The sequence below is a fragment of the Bombina bombina genome, chromosome 1 (assembly GCF_027579735.1).
Source record: "Bombina bombina isolate aBomBom1 chromosome 1, aBomBom1.pri, whole genome shotgun sequence".
In the NCBI taxonomy this organism is placed as follows: Eukaryota; Metazoa; Chordata; class Amphibia; order Anura; family Bombinatoridae; genus Bombina; species Bombina bombina.
The window spans coordinates 1,469,850,362-1,469,866,631 of record NC_069499.1 but is presented as its reverse complement, the minus strand read 5'-3'; positions in this window follow the sequence as shown (position 1 = coordinate 1,469,866,631).

Genomic DNA, 16,270 nt, shown 5'->3' with positions numbered 1-16,270 from the left:
TCTGCAAACAGCTGGGCTCATATGCTTACATGCTAAGGGGGTTTAAGGAGATAGCAAAGGAGGAGAGGAACTGGGGTTAGGAAAGGTAATTGTAGGTTGTATGCATCCCTGAACAGTAGAGTCTTTAGGGAGCTCTTGAAGCTTTCAAAACTAGGGGAGAATCTTTTGGAGCGAGTCAGAGAGTTCCACAAGATAGGAGCCAGTCTGGAGAAGTCCTGTAGACGGGAATGCGAGGAGGTGACAAGAGAGGAGGAGAGGAGGAGGTCGTGAGCAGAGTGAAGAGGATGGGAGGGAGAGTATCTGGAGACAAGGTCTGAGATATAGGGAGGAGCAGTGCAGTTGAGGGCCTTGTATGTCAGAGTCAGAGTCAGAATTTTGTGTTTAATCCTGGAGGTAAGGGATTGGCAGAGCTGCAGCAGAAGAATAGTGACGTGTAAGGAAGATGAGCTTGGCTGAGGCATCCATTATGGATTGTAAAGGAGCTAGGCAGCAGCTAGGGAGACCAGAGAGGAAGACCAGAGTGGATGGAGTTGCAGTAGTCGAGGCGGTAAAGGATGAGAGAGTCGATTAAAATCTTAGTTGTGTCTTGTGTAAGGAAAGGTCTGATTTTAGAGATGTTTTAAGGTGGAAGCAGCAGGATTTGGCCAAGGACTGAATGTGAGGAGTGAAAGAAAGATCGGAGTCAAGTGTAACCCCAAGACATCGAGCATGCGGGGTAGGGGTAATGATGGAATTATCAACAGTTATAGAAAAATGGGAGGTGGAGATTTTGGAAGAAGGGGGAAAATAAGGAGCTAATTTTTGGAGAGATTTAGTTTAAGGTAGTGAGAGGACATCCAGGAAGAGATATGAGAAAAACAGTGACACAGGTAAGCAAGGAAGGAGATAGGTCTGGTGCAGAGAGGTAGATTTGTGTGTCATCAGCATACAAATGATATTGAAGCCTGTGGGACTTTATTAAGGGACCTAGTAGTAACATGTAGATTGAGTAGAGAAGGGGACAGAGGACAAAGCCTTGTGGAACCCCAATATAAAGTGCCCAGTGAAGGCTACACTAAAGGTACGGTTACACAGGTAGGAAGAGAACCACGAGAGGGCTGTGATGCAAATGCCGAAGGAAGTGAGGGTTTTGAGCAAAAGTGGGTAGTCAACAGTATCAAAGGCTGCAGACAGATCAAGGAGGATAAGCAGAGAGAAATGGCCTTTCGATTTTGCTGTAACGATTGCTGTCTCTGTGGAGAGATGGGGGCAAAATCCAGATTGCAGTGGGTCAAGGAGGGAGTTTAATGTAAGGAAATGGGATAGACGTGCATGTACTAGCTTTTCAAGAAGCTTTGAGGCAAGAGGGAGTAGGTAAATAGGGGGGTAGTTGGATGGGGAGGTTTGATCGCAAGAAGGTTTTTTGTGGATAGGTGTGACCAGTGCATGTTTTAGAGATGAGGGAAATATACAGGTGCTGAGGAAGAGGTTGGAAATGTGTGTGAGTATAGGGGTAAGGGTAGAAGAGAGAGAGAGAGGGGAGTAGCTGTGAGGGGATGGGGTCGAGGGGGCAGGTAGTAACAGGGGCAAAAGAGCTAAATATATGACTATGTGGATTTTGGATGATTGTGAGCTTTTGAGGGGGTGGGAGACTGGTAGGATATTGAGAGCTGATTTTGTTTCTGATGGAGTCGATTTTGTTATTGAAGTTGCTGGCAAAATCTTGAGCTGAGAGAGAAGTTGTATTGGGAGGTGGGGGATGGCGTAGAAGAGTATTGAAAGTGGAGAACAGATGTTTTGGGTTTGACGAAAGAGTAGAGATAAGAGTAGAGAAATAATTTTGATTATAAAGGTTAAGGGCAGAATAGTAGGCGTTCAAGATGAACATGTAGTGAAGAAAGTCAGCTGAACTCTGAGATTTTCTCCAGTGTCGCTCAGCAGTACGGGAACATCTGCGTAGGTACTGTGTCAGAGCAGTATGCCAGGGCTGAGGATGAGTGTGTGTGATTTCCAAGCAATGCTAGGAGGGGCAAAATTATCAAGGACCAATGATGGAATCAGCCAATCAGAATCAAGTTCAATCCGATTGGCTGATCCAATCAGCCAATCAGATTGAGCTCGCATTCTATTGGCTGTTCCGATCAGCCAATAGAATGTGAGCTCAATCTGATTAGCTGATTGGATCAGCCAATCGGATTGAACTTGATTCTGATTGGCTGATTCCATCAGCCAATCAGAATTTTCCTACCTTAATTCCGATTGGCTGATAGAATCCTATCAGCCAATCGGAATTTGAGGGACGCCATCTTGGATGACGTCATTTAAAGGAACCGTCATTCGGCGAGTAGGCGTCGGTTGAAGAGGTTGGATCCGCGTCGGTTGGAAAGAAGATGGCTCCGCTCCAGAAGAAAGAAGATTGAAGATGCGGCTTGATAGAAGACTTCATCCCGATGATGGACTTCCGACTTCAGCCCGATGATGGAGTTCTTCAGCCGCCGCTTGGATCCAGACTTCAGCCCGAGGATGGAAGTCGCTCTTCAGCCCCCCGCTTGGGCTTGGATCAACATTTCCGAGGCTTGGATCAAGACTTCCGAGGACGGATCGGTGAACCTGGTATGGTGAAGATAAGGTAGGAAGATCTTCAGGGGCTTAGTGTTAGGTTTATTTAAGGGGGGTTTGGGTTAGATTAGGGGTATGTGGGTGGTGGGTTGTAATGTTGGGGGGGATATTGTATGTGTTTTTTTTACAGGCAAAAGAGCTGAATTCTTTGGGGCATGCCCCGCAAAGGGCCCTGTTCAGGGCTGGTATGGTAAAAGAGCTTTGAACTTTTTTAATTTAGAATAGGGTAGGGCACTTTTTATTTTGGGGGGCTTTGTTATTTTATTAGGGGGCTTAGAGTAGGTGTAATTAGTTTAAAATTATTGTAATATTTTTCTAATGTTTGTAAATATTTTTTTATTTTTTGTAACTTAGTTCTTTTTTATTTTTTGTACTTTAGTTAGTTTATTTAATTGTAGTTATTTGTAGGTATTGTATTTAAATAATTTATTGATAGTGTAGTGTTAGGTTTAATTGTAACTTAGGTTAGGATTTATTTTACAGGTAATTTTGTAATTATTTTAACTAGTTAACTATTAAATAGTTATTAACTATTTAATAGCTATTGTACCTGGTTAATATAATTACAAAGTTGCCTGTAAAATAAATATAAATCCTAAAATAGCTACAATATAATTATAATTTATATTGTAGCTATATTAGGGTTTATTTTACAGGTAAGTATTTAGCTTTAAATAGGAATAAGTTATTTAATAATAGTTAATTTATTTCGTTAGATAAAAATTATATTTAACTTAGGGGGGTGTTAGGGTTAGGGTTAGAATTAGCTTTAGGGGTTAATACATTTATTAGAATAGCGGTGAGCTCCAGTCGGCAGATTAGGGGTTAATGTTTGAAGTTAGGTGTAGGCGATGTTAGGGAGGGCAGATTAGGGGTTAATACTATTTATTATAGGGTTATTGAGGCGGGAGTGAGGCGGATTAGGGGTTAATACATTTATTATAATAGCGGCGCGGTCTGCTCGGCAGATTAGGGGTTAATAAGTGTAGGTAGGTGGAGGCGACGTTGTGGGGGGCAGATTAGGGGTTAATTAATATAATATAGGGGTCGGCGGTGTTAGGGGCAGCAGATTAGGGGTACATAGGGATAATGTAAGTAGCGGCGGTTTACGGAGCGGCAGATTAGGGGTTAAAAAAATATGCAGGTGTCAGCGATAGCGGGGGCGGCAGATTAGAGGTTAATAAGTGTAAGGTTAGGGGTGTGTAGACTCGGGGTACATGTTAGGGTGTTAGGTGCAGACGTAGGAAGTGTTTCCCCATAGAAAACAATGGGGCTGCGTTAGGAGCTGAACGCGGCTTTTTTGCAGGTGTTAGGTTTTTTTTCAGCTCAAACAGCCCCATTGTTTTCTATGGGGGAATCATGCATGAGCACGTTTTTGAAGCTGGCCGCGTCCGTAAGCACCGCTGGTATCGAGAGTTGCAGTGGCGTTAAATTATGCTCTACGCTCCCTTTTTGGAGCCTAACGCACTGAAAACCCAGCCATTCTGTGAACTCTAAATACCAGCGGTATTTAAAAGGTGCGTGGGAAAAAAAGCACGCGTAGCTAACGCACCCCTTTGGCCGCAGAACTCTAAATCTTGGCGACTGTGTTTTCATTAGTTCAGGCTGAATTGAATTTTAAAATGACTTTTTTTTGTTGCAGTTTCCATAATGTCCCAACTTTTTGGAATTGGGGTTGTAATATTAGTTACAGTTGAGTATTATGTAATGGGAAGCAGTTAGTGTTAAAACATTGAAAATTGGGGTATATTGAGTTAAAAAAAAGCTTCTTCTTTTAAATGTAAATGCTAATTCTGATATTTAATTAGCATGGATCAGTGAATATAACATGTAGTGATTTTTATATGGAAAACTTGAGTGTCATTTCAGTTTAGCAACACTCTGTGGAGTGTTTTCCTTGTCAGCAGAAAAAAAAATACTCAAAATGAAGATCACACTGGCTATTAATATTTAGCAATTAAAGCAACATGCAGATGACACCAGTGCACTAACCTTATAAAAAACTATTTGCTGCACTGAAAGAAGTCAGCTCTGCATTAGAAATCCGTGAATGATCTGCCAATATATATGTGCCTTGGGGTGGTGCACATGTTGCATCCCAAACAATACTGTAACTGAAATATCAGTAAATGCCAGTAAGTGTATCACAGTTGTGTGAATTTCTGCACCACACGACCTAAAGGTTGAAAGTAAGTAGCTACCACTGTTATTCTAGGGATTCAGGTGTGCAGAGGACAGTTTGAGTGAGCAGGTCAAGGGCAAGTCAGCATCAGAAACCAGAAGGTCATTAGTAATCAGGTGACAGTACACAAGAGTAGCAAGGCACACTTCTCTAAAAGTTAGCAGCCAGGTAGTCAAAAGGAATTGGGCACCACAGCAAAGAGTCAGGCATAAATCAAAATCAAGAAGTTAGTCCAAAGACAAGGCAAAAGAAGGGGTAAACATTCAAGATCACAGGATCATCAAAAAAATAACCAAGCACTGAGTGTTTGTGTATGTGTATGTATTTGTGTGTGGCTATCAGGAGGGATCTAGCAGTGAGACACCAGAAGCTAGCCCCCAATGGCTAGCGTTGCATTGCTTTACTTGTCTCCTTCCTCTGTCACCCCCAGGATTAGCATGCTCTTTTTTTGTCACACTCCAATGCTGCTGCACCAGGACACCATGATGCCATGTGTCCAGACTTAACTGGGGTTTAGTAACCCCTAAACTATTAAGACAACGGTTCCTCAACCAAAAGACTTAGTTCTGAAGGGGGGTCCATAAAAGCACCATTAAGGCACACTGGACTTACCAAGGTCCGAATGAATATTCAGCCTCCAGCCAGAGTGAGACTATTGCCAACATTAAGATTGAATTTCCACCACTTTCACAGAATCCTCCACAAACCGCTGTCAGAAAACCTACAATTTAGGTAGTGTAGGGAGGGAAGACGAAAATAGGTTAGTGACCCTACTTCCTGCCTGCAGTCACTTGTAAAGCCTCTGACACTTCTCCCCTAGCTACCACACCAGCTATTACAACCTACACCACACCTAGCGGCTACAGACAAAAGTTAACCCTTAAATTACTGCATGCTTAGTCAGCCCTGACCTTTCCTATGGGCAAAACTTTTTATACATTCCCCACTAGGTGATAACCATTTAAACATATACCACACAACTCCCAAATAAAGACTCACACATTAGTTATGGGAAAAAACCCTCCCCCCACTGGAGGGCAAGGGGTTGCATTTATTTAACAAATAATAACTTAACTTTTTTATTAACTCTCAAATAACTTTAATGTTGCCCGGCAATATTTCTGCAGTCCTACAATCCAAAAGTAAGGGGTGCGACCACCCTAAAGGAATGGGGGTGCCCCCATTTCCTCAGCTTGGTTGGCTATCAGGAGGGATCTAGCAGTGAGACACCAGACGTTAGCCCCCACTGACTAGTGTTGCATTGCTCTACTTGTCCCTCTCCTCTTTCACCTCCAGGCTAAGCCTGCTCTTTTTTGTCACACCCCACTGCCGCCACCTAAAGTGGACAAGGGACTCTTATCAACAATAAACACAAAGGAAGCCAGGGAATCTTAGATAGTCTCCAAAAACAAGTCAGTACCCCTATCTGAAAGGTGCACTTCATCACCTCGAAAAAGTCTAGGACAATCAATACGAATGTTCTTGTGCAAGATAACCTTACCACCTGCTGAAAACAGCCCTTCCAAATCTCTATTCAGGTTCCTTTTAACTCTAAAGCCAGCCTTCCATGAACCCATATATCTACACACGTTATGGCTATAATGTTGGACCATATTAGTTTAACACCTGGAAACTGAGCTAATAACCATCTGACATCAGATATCATAATACTGGGAAGATCTCCCATGGGCATAGTCCCAACATCATTGCCACTAAGGTGAAGAACCTCCTTCTGGCCTCCACAACCTGAGTCGGCAAGTCCGACCACATCATGCCTTGCTTCCACAGCCAACGAATACACAGCTTGGATGCTGGCAATCCCAACTGTAAACCTTCAGCCTTAGTTGCAGCATGCAGGGCTGTCCAATGAATATATGAATGGCCTAATATCCAAACCCTCTTGCATGACTGAGGAAAACCTGAAAAAAACAAAAGAAAATCACATCTGGCTTCCCCCAATAGCCAACTGCAAAAAAAAGCAACTAAAACTCCACCCAATCAATCATCCTCTTGCTTCAGAGGCCTAATATAATTCTTAAACCTGGTGGAAGACCAACACCACAAAGCCTTAATCTCCTCCACGGATGACCCTGACAAAGCCACATTCACAACAACTCTAGCCAAAACTGTTTGAAACTGAAACCTAGAAAGAAAGGATCCATTCTGGTGCACAAACAATATGTCACCCACCTGAGGTCTAATGTCTAGATATCGTTGACAAAGACTGACTGGACAAATAGATGTCTCCACCTGTAAAAAGCAAATTGAGCCATCTACCCTTACCTATTTGGTCTGTTTTTGAACATGCCACTAGTGCCAGGACAGACCCCTTTTCCACCCTAACATGCTCTCTGAGCAATGCTGACCCTACAGAAACTTTGGACACAGCTACTAACTTGCTAAAAAGCAGCACAGTAAAATATGTCAATGAAAATGCAGTATCAAATAGGACCACCTCATTATAAGAACTACGCAAATCAGTCAATGCTGCAACCATACACTCTTGCCTATGTCTAGAAATTGGCTCCCTAATTACCTTTCATCGCTGCCCTAGCCAGAAAATATTTAGAAACATCCTCCACCCCATACAATTTTGAGAAGAAGGAGATCCCAGTTACCCCAGAAGAAAGGCCCTCCTCATGTAAGCAGGCTATCCATTACAAAATCATGTGTATAGTTGGGGACCTCAACAAAGAATCTAATGAAGACAAAAATAACTCCCATTCACCCCAGTACCTGCGGTAAGACTGCCAAGTCCTGGGCGCCAACAACCTCAGGAGTAGCATCAAAGCAGTTCACCAGAACTCACCACCTGCCAGAGATAATGAGGACATTCATCACCCCTGGCTAGAGTGACAGGCACCGCTTTCCTAAATCTGGCCCACTGACCCCTAGAAAGCGGGTCAGCAATAGTATTGCTCGCCCCTGGTACATGCCTAGCTGTAAATGCAATGTTGTGGCCTAAGCAAACCAAAACTAATTGTCACAGGACATTTACAACAGGGTGTGACATAGCGGATAGTCGATCAATGGCATGGACTACACTCAGATTGTCCGACCAAAAATTGACAGACCGATTTCACAAGCATTCCCAACATAACTCCACGGCCACAGGAATAGGAAAGAGTGTGAGTAAAGTGAGATTCTTTAGGAAGCCTGCATGACTCTGGGGGCCAGACCCGCTGCATCTGTATAAAGATGTAACTGCTGACTACTAATTGACTTAGGTAACCAAATCTTGATAGCATTAAATTCCTGCAAAAAATTAAGCCATACCCACAAATCCTCCCTGATATACTGGGAAACCCTTACCGGTGCTCTAGGTAACCTCTGACCTCTGGTGGCTGCCTCCATCCGCCGATTGAGGATCCTACCCATTGGTATCACTCTAGAGGCAAAATTCAACATTCCCCCAAAGTGGCCCTACCTGGCTAAAAAATGAGCATCAAGAGAGGTGGATTAGCCTGGCAGATGAATTCAGGATGGATTGAAGGGGAGAGAGGCGGGAGAGGGGGAGGCCAGTTAGTAGGTTATTACAGTAATCAAGTCTGGAAATTACCAGGGAGTGGATTAGCTGTTTAGTGGTTTCAGCACTCAGAAACAGACGAATTTTGGAGATATTGCGTAGGTGGTTGCAGCAGGATGAAGAGAGCAATTGGATGTGGGGAACGAAGGAAACATTTGAATAAAGTGTGACTCCAAGGCAGCGGACTTATGGTGATGGGGAGATATTGGTGCCGCCAACAGTGATGGAAAAATTAGAAACTAGAGTAGAGTTAGAGGGGGGATTAGAAGTAGTTCCGTCTTGGACATGTTTATTTTTAGGTGGTGAGAGGCCATCCAGGAGGAACTGCCAGATAAGCAGTCACTGGTGGGAGAATTGACAGAAGACAAGAGTGCAGGGGTGGAAAGGTAGATCTGGGTATCATCAGCATAGAGGTGATAGTTGAAGCCATAGCTGTTGATAAGTTTACCCAGTGAAGAAGTGTAAATAGAGAAGAGTAGAGGACCCAGGACAGAGCCTTGAGGTACTCCAACAGACAGAGGCAATAGAGAGAAGGAGTCACCAGCAAAAGAGACAGAGAAGGATCTGTTAGAGAGATAAGATTGAATCCAGGAGAGGGCAGTGTCACAGAGCCCAAGAGAGCTGAGAGTCTATAGGAGAAGGGGATGGTCAACAGTGTCAAAGGCAGCAGAGAGGTCAAGTAAGATGAGTATAGAATAGTAGCCTTTGCTTTTAGCAGAAAGGAGATCATTGGTAACCTTGGTGAGGGCAGTCTCAGATGAGTGTTAAGGACGGAAGCCTGATTGCAGGGGGTTGAGCAATGAAGTGGGTTAGGCGATTGAAAACCAGTTTTTCAAGGATTTTTTTAAGCTAGCAGGAGCAGTGCTATAGTGCGGTAGTTTGCAGGAGAGTTAGGGTCAAGTGAGGGTTTTTTGTGGATGGGGGTAACCTTTGCATGTTGGAAGGAGGCAGGGAATGAGCCGGTAGAAAGGGATAGGTTGAATATGTGAGTAAGAGCCGGAGTGAGGGTGGGAGACAGAGAAGGTATTAGATGTAAAGGAATAGGGTCAAGTGGGCAGGTAGTGAGGTGTGAGGAATACAATAGGGAAGCCACTTCACTCTCAGTGGTTGGGAGGAGGGTGCAGAGAGTGGCAGAGGGGGAGATTGCAGGCTTGTGTTGGGATGTTTCTTTGGATGGTGTTTTATTGAAAAAGTAGTCAGCCAGGTCTTGAGCACTGAATGTAGACAAGGGGGGGGGGGGGTGCAGGCGGGTAGAGGAGAGAGTTGAAAATGGAGACAAGTCTTTTAGGGTTTGAGAAGTGAGTGGATATTAGAGAAGAGAAGTAGGTTTGCTTAGCTAAGTGAAGGGCAGAGGTGTAAGAGTAAATAATGATCTTATAGTGCATGAAATCAGGTTCAGAGCGGGATTTCCTCCAGGCACATTCAGCAGTGTGGGGGCATTTTTGTAGGCGGCGTGTTTGCTGGGAGTGCCATGGCTGGAGCTGACGACGTGGGGCTTTGCTAAGTTGGGGCGGAGCAAGAGTGTTGTTATAGTGGGTTATAGCAAGGTCAGGGCAGGATATCGTGGAAGTGTGAGGGAGGTGTACTTAAATAAGGTTGGAAAGTCAGGGAGGGTCCACAGTGTGCAGATTTCTACAGGTGCGGGGGCGAGGGGGAGAAGTAGGTTTAGCCTGTATATTAAGATTAAAGGTGAGCAGATGGTGGTCTGAGATGGGAAATGGGCGACAGGCAACATCAGAGAGAGAGCAGAGATAGGAGAATACCAGATCAATAGAGTGTCCATTGCAGTGGGTAGGGAATAGGGTAAACCAGTGACAAGACAGATATATACACATATAAACACATAAATACATATGTACACATATATAGACATATATAGAAGTGCATTGGAGCCCTTTGTAGTTAAGTAGATGAAAACATGTAAAAGCTTATTTATGCAAAATTTTGTATTTAATAAAGTGTTATACTGTGTATTTACTATAAATATTTCACATTCCAATGTTCTGCACATAGCATAATATGTTATATGTATTTATAAATAGATATTCCTATATATATCTGTATATATCTATACCTATATATACTGTAATCATGTATATATAAGTATAGATATATATTGCACCAAAATACCATCATATATATGTAGAAATATGTGCTATATATATATGTATATATCTATACTATAATCGTGTTTGTAACGCGTCCGTTGGTGTCGCCATTTGCGCACGCATCCTCAAAGGAATGTTTGCTGGCTAATTCGAATTAGCCAATAGAATGAGAGCTGCTTAAATCATATTGGCTGATTTGAATAGCTAATAGGATTTTAGAAGCCCTAATTCCTATTGGATGATTCAAATTTTTCAGCCAATAGGAATGCAAGAATGCCATCTTGAAGATCATTGAAGATCATTGAATGATCTTGAAGATCATTGAAGATCCAGTGTACGGCGGCGACCGTATCAAGAGGATGCTCCTCGCCCGATGTCTTCAGGATAGACCCGCTCTGCGCCTCCGGGATCAAGATAGAAGATCCCGCCTGGATGAAGATTGAAGAGGCCGACTGGATGAAGACTTCTCACTGCTTGGATTAGCACGTTGCCGCCAGAATGAAGATTGAAGAGGCCGTCTGGATGAAGACTTGGCCTGGATGAAGATCATTCAAGCGGGACTTCAAAAACTGTAAGTGGATCATCAGGGGGTTAGTGTTAGGCTTTTTTAAGGGTTTATTGGGTGGTTTTTATTTTTTAGTTTAGGGTCTGGGTAGTAAAAGAGCTAAATGTCCTTTTAAGGGCAATGCCCATACAAATGCCCTTTTCAGGGCAATGGGTAGCTTAGGTTTTTTTAGAATTAGGTTTTTTATTTTGGGGGGTTGGTTGGGTGGTGGGTTTTACTGTTGGGGGTCTTTGTGTTTTTTAAAAGGTAAAGGAGCTGATATCTTTGGGGCAATGCCCCACAAAAGACCCTTTAAGGGCAATTGGTAGTTTATTGTAGACTGGGGTATTTTTTATTTTGGGTGGGCTTTTTTATTTTGATAGGGCTATTAGATTAGGTGTAATTCTTTTTTATTTTTGATAATTTAGTTTTTTTTATTTTTTGTAATTTAGTGTTTGTTATTTTTTGTAACTTAGTATTTTTTTGTAATTAGATAGTTTGTAATTTTTAGAGTAGTGTTAGGATTTCTTTAATGTGTAGTTTAGTTTAATTTAATTGGTAGTTAGTTTAATTTTAGTTTAATAGTTATATTAGTTTAATTGTTAGTTAAAAGTTAGTTTTTTTAGTTTGACAGGAAAGTTTTAATTTAATTTAAGATAGGGAAATTGTAATTTTAATATAGAGTTAGGGTGGCGTTAGGTTTAGGGGTTACTAGTTTAAATTAGTTTATTGCAATGTGGGGGCTTTCGGTTTAGAGGTTATTAGTTTTATTTAGTATATTTCGCTGTGGGGGGCTTTCGGTTTAGGGGTTAATAGGTTTATTAGAGGCTTGCGGTTTAGGGCTTAATAACTTTAGTATAGCGGGGGCGATGTGGGAGGATGACAGACCCAGACCACTCCTGTCTTCTGTCTCCGTGCAGGGATTTGCAGGCTCCCAGCAGCATAACCTCATCATGCACAAAGACACAGAATCTGTCACCTAACTTCCTTCCCACTTATGCCACAATTGTGCATAAGCATTAGTTGCATACAGGTAGGCAGGCTTAGTAAGGTCAGCACCAGGCTAGTAGGTTAATATGTTAATCAGTAATGTTACTATAGGGGCGTGATTGTATTCTCTGACCCAGGCAGCACAATGTCTTGAGCCAGCCCTGACTGCATCATTGTGTCTTGTTGGTATTTAGAGCTTTTTTCCCTTTAATATTTTATATGATGTTGAAATAGCAGCTAGTTTAGAAAAGTATTAATGTATGTATGTAGATATTTGGTTTGTTAGTTAAAGTGACTGTAAATCTCTAAAAAAAAGTATATTGCTAAAATCAGCGCCTCCGGCCGCCCATGGCACAGCACTCTTCTTCAATGATGTGACGTTTCCACCTCTTAACCTATAGCCGTGTGTGTCAACTGACATCCTAGCAAGGCTAGAGGTGGAAATGTCACCTCATTGGGTGGCTGGAGATGCTGATTTTAGCGATATATACGTCAGAACAGAAAGGGTGAGTTTACCACCTGTGTTTTAGTAATTGATGACAGAAACTAGAGTTTATTTTTAGTGATGGTAAATTCTAGCTTTTTTTTAAATGCTTGGATTTACCATCACTTTAAAGCAAACTGTTGTCAGGGTGGGAGGAGTTTGTCTATATATGTTGCGGATTTATGGGAGTTAAGGGGCTAAACTGGCATTCTGCTTCTTTCCTTAAAGAAGATGTCGCTAAGTAAATCAATGCATGTCAGCTGATAAACATGAAAGGTGTTAATCACATACGGACTGATATTTACTTTTAAGGAAAGAAATATTATTCAGTCATTTTACAGAATTGTAATGTCAGATCACTGATCACTTACCCAAGATCTTGTAAGCCAGAAACAATGATCACGAAGCCTACGGCGTAACAAATAGCTAATCAATAGTTAATATTATTCTATTGAAGTAAGCCTGCAGGTACTGTGTGTGTGTGTAGTATATATATATATATATATATATATATATATATATATATATATATATATTCATACATAAAATTACATAAAAACATGTATCAATCCATTTAATATCAGAGTGTGAAAATTCTCATAATAAAAAAATATTTAATCAGCAGCATCAATTCAGTAGATACCAGCTGCGCTGTTATATAATAGAGAAATCAATTGTTTCCCCCAGGGACACTCAGCCACTAGTCTAAATCAGGGGCAAAACTACAGGGGGTGCAGAGGTTGCAATTGCGACTGGGCCCCCAAGGGTGGGGGCCCAGCTTAAAAAAAAAAAAAAAAATTACAATAAAAAACGTTGACCTGCCCCTGCCTGTACTGATATCATGTAAGTGTGACATGATGCTTCACTAGTGTCTCTGACTACAGTGTTTAGTGTTTCTGTTTTACCCATTGGTGTTTGTGTGTGTGTGTGTATGTGTATATGTATGTATGTGACTGTGTGTGTATTTATGCATGTATATGTGTGTGTGTGTGTGTATGTTTGTTGAACCAGCAAATTACAGACCTTGTTACTACAGCATGGGGGGTCGGGGGCTAAACAGTGTCAGTCTATACAGTACCACTATATACAGTACGGGGGGGCTGGACCATGTCACAGACTACTGTGGTCACTTTATAAAGTACTGGGGCGGGTAGGGTCAGGCCAGCCATCTCACCGGCAGATTACAGACTGTGTCACTAACTCACTATATACAGTACTGGTGGGTTAAACAGTGTCACTATATACAGTAATAGGGGGTCAGAATGTGGGCACAGGGTACCTCCTTTTGCAGACATGTAATATGATTCACATTTTTTTTGTGTTAAATGAAAAAAAAAAAAGATATGTATCAAATTCACTTTTATTTTTGGGTTGGGGGGGCTTCTTAGATTCTTGCACCTGGGCCCTGTGGTTTCTAGTTACGCCTCTGGTCTAAATACTAGGGTTAAAATGAAATAATCTCGCATGGGCACTACACATTAGTCACCACCGCACTATAGCCTATAGCCTGGGTTGAGGTGAGCGTTTCTAGGAAATTAAGCCAAAACTCCTGAACCCACAAATGCATATCTAGACTTTAAAATATCTTCATAACCTTTATTACATATATATATATATATATATATATATATATATATATATATATATATATATATATATATATATATATATATATATATATATATATATATATATATATATATATATATAAATAGAATGGTGGAGTCAATGTCAAGTATTAACAAAAGGAAGGTCTAATGTACCACAATAGCACTGAGATGTCACACATGGAACTGAATAAACTCAAAATAAACTCATCATTAATTACTCACAGTGTAGGGGAGGTGTGGATAAGCCTTATGAGGCATCACTGCACCTAACCGACACTACTGGAAAAACTCAGGATCTAAATATATAATTCTACTGGGCATGTGAAACAGGCTGGAAGACTTACTGCCCCTAAGTATATTTAGGCTTTACTCCTAGGGTCCGATGAGCTAAAGCTCTCTGTGCTTGTAAGATAATCTAAGAAATGTTACCAGTACTATTAAAGGGACAGTCAAAATTACATTTTCATGATTCATGATTCATTATATTTCAGTTTTATCATCACATTTGCTTTGTTTTCTTGGTATTCTTTTTTTTTTTAACTTTTATTTATATCCAACAATGTATACTGTGCTGCCTCAATGAGGCATAGAATATTACATAGCCTCTGTTATGTTCATGTTGTTATAGTTAAAGGGCCATAATACCCAAATGTTTAAACACTTGAAAGTGATGCAGCATAGCTGTAAAATGCTGACTAGAAAATATCACCTGAACATCTCTATGTAAAAAAGAAAGATATTTTACCTCAAAAAATCCTCAGTAGCCACCTCCCATTGTAAAGGATTTCTAAGCAGCATATTAGTGTGTCTGTCCCGGGACAACTGAAGGGATGAGCATCGTGAACTCTCCTATTATTTCACCAATCAGGTAAAGGAAGCTTACTATGAAATCTCATGAGAGTTAAGTCAAATCTCAGGAGATCACAGTAAGAGTTCATGACCTCAGCACTGCTGATGCTGATTGGCTGCTATTCATTTCTTCATTTTTTTAATTTTTTTACCTGCAGCTGGGAGCAGCTGAGTATAACTTTTTACACAGAACTTACTCTGCTGAGCTGAGGAGATTGTGAGGTAAAATATCTTCCTTTTTTACATAGAGATGCTCAGGTGATATTTTCCTGTCAGCTTTTTACAGTTATACTGCATCAGTTTCAAGTGATTTAGCATATGAGTATTATGTCCCTTTAAGAAATCATATATTTTTATGCCATTGTTTTCTAGGCTTCCCTGTGTTTGTTCTGTACTGCCATCTAGCGACCCTTTTTGGTAATGCTCCTGTTTTCTAGAATGTCTTACCCCTGACCTTATTATGCATTTCCTTTTTGTGTATTGCTCCGCCCTTGTAGTTTTATGATGTTTTCCTGTGTCATGGCTGCAGCTAACAGGCCTCATGTAACAAGCACTCATGTTAATACATTGCAAGCTACGATCAGTATCATCTTTTGACGGCAAAATACTTTAACCATTCATTCATCTGCTGTATTCATTATCTGCTGTAACCTGATATTCAGAATAAAGCAACTTTGTGGATGAACAAGGTATTGGTGAGTTCAGCTATCTGACAAGGATTGTCTGCAGTGATTGTATCTTCTTATACAGGCCAGGCATAGAGGTCTCAACAAGGGATAGATCATTATTACAACTATCTGAGTCAGAATATATACAGGTATACCAAATTACATGTCATTGTGCCACGCAGGGCCGAGTATCATACATCGTGTAAAGAAAGGCAAATTCTGCTGGTATAGTTTCTTCTAAGTCCTACTATAGATTCAATAACTTTCCTCCATAATATAGTTGTACACACCGTTGGGGTTTTTATATTTTAAACACAACAAAACTAAACTAAACAACAACAAACTAAAACAAGTTAAAGCTAGTACCCTCTCCTATTATCATCCTGTATAAAAGCTATGGAAACAAATACCTTTTCAAGTTTTACATTGAATTACAGTGCTTTAAGAATATTAAACTGGAAGAGTTACTATATGGTGAACAAAATGGCGTCTGGGATAATCAAACAATTACAGAAGATGGTAAATCTTTAGGGAATTCCATGTATACTACACAAGAAGCCTGCAAGTTGAAATTAAAACTCCAGAAATGATCCTAGAAGTAATTCACAAGCCCTTTATATAAATAATATTATGTAGAAAATGACTGAGGGTTAGTTCTAGCGAGGTACACCAGTAGTAATATATACCATGCCGACGGAGATTAACTGATGT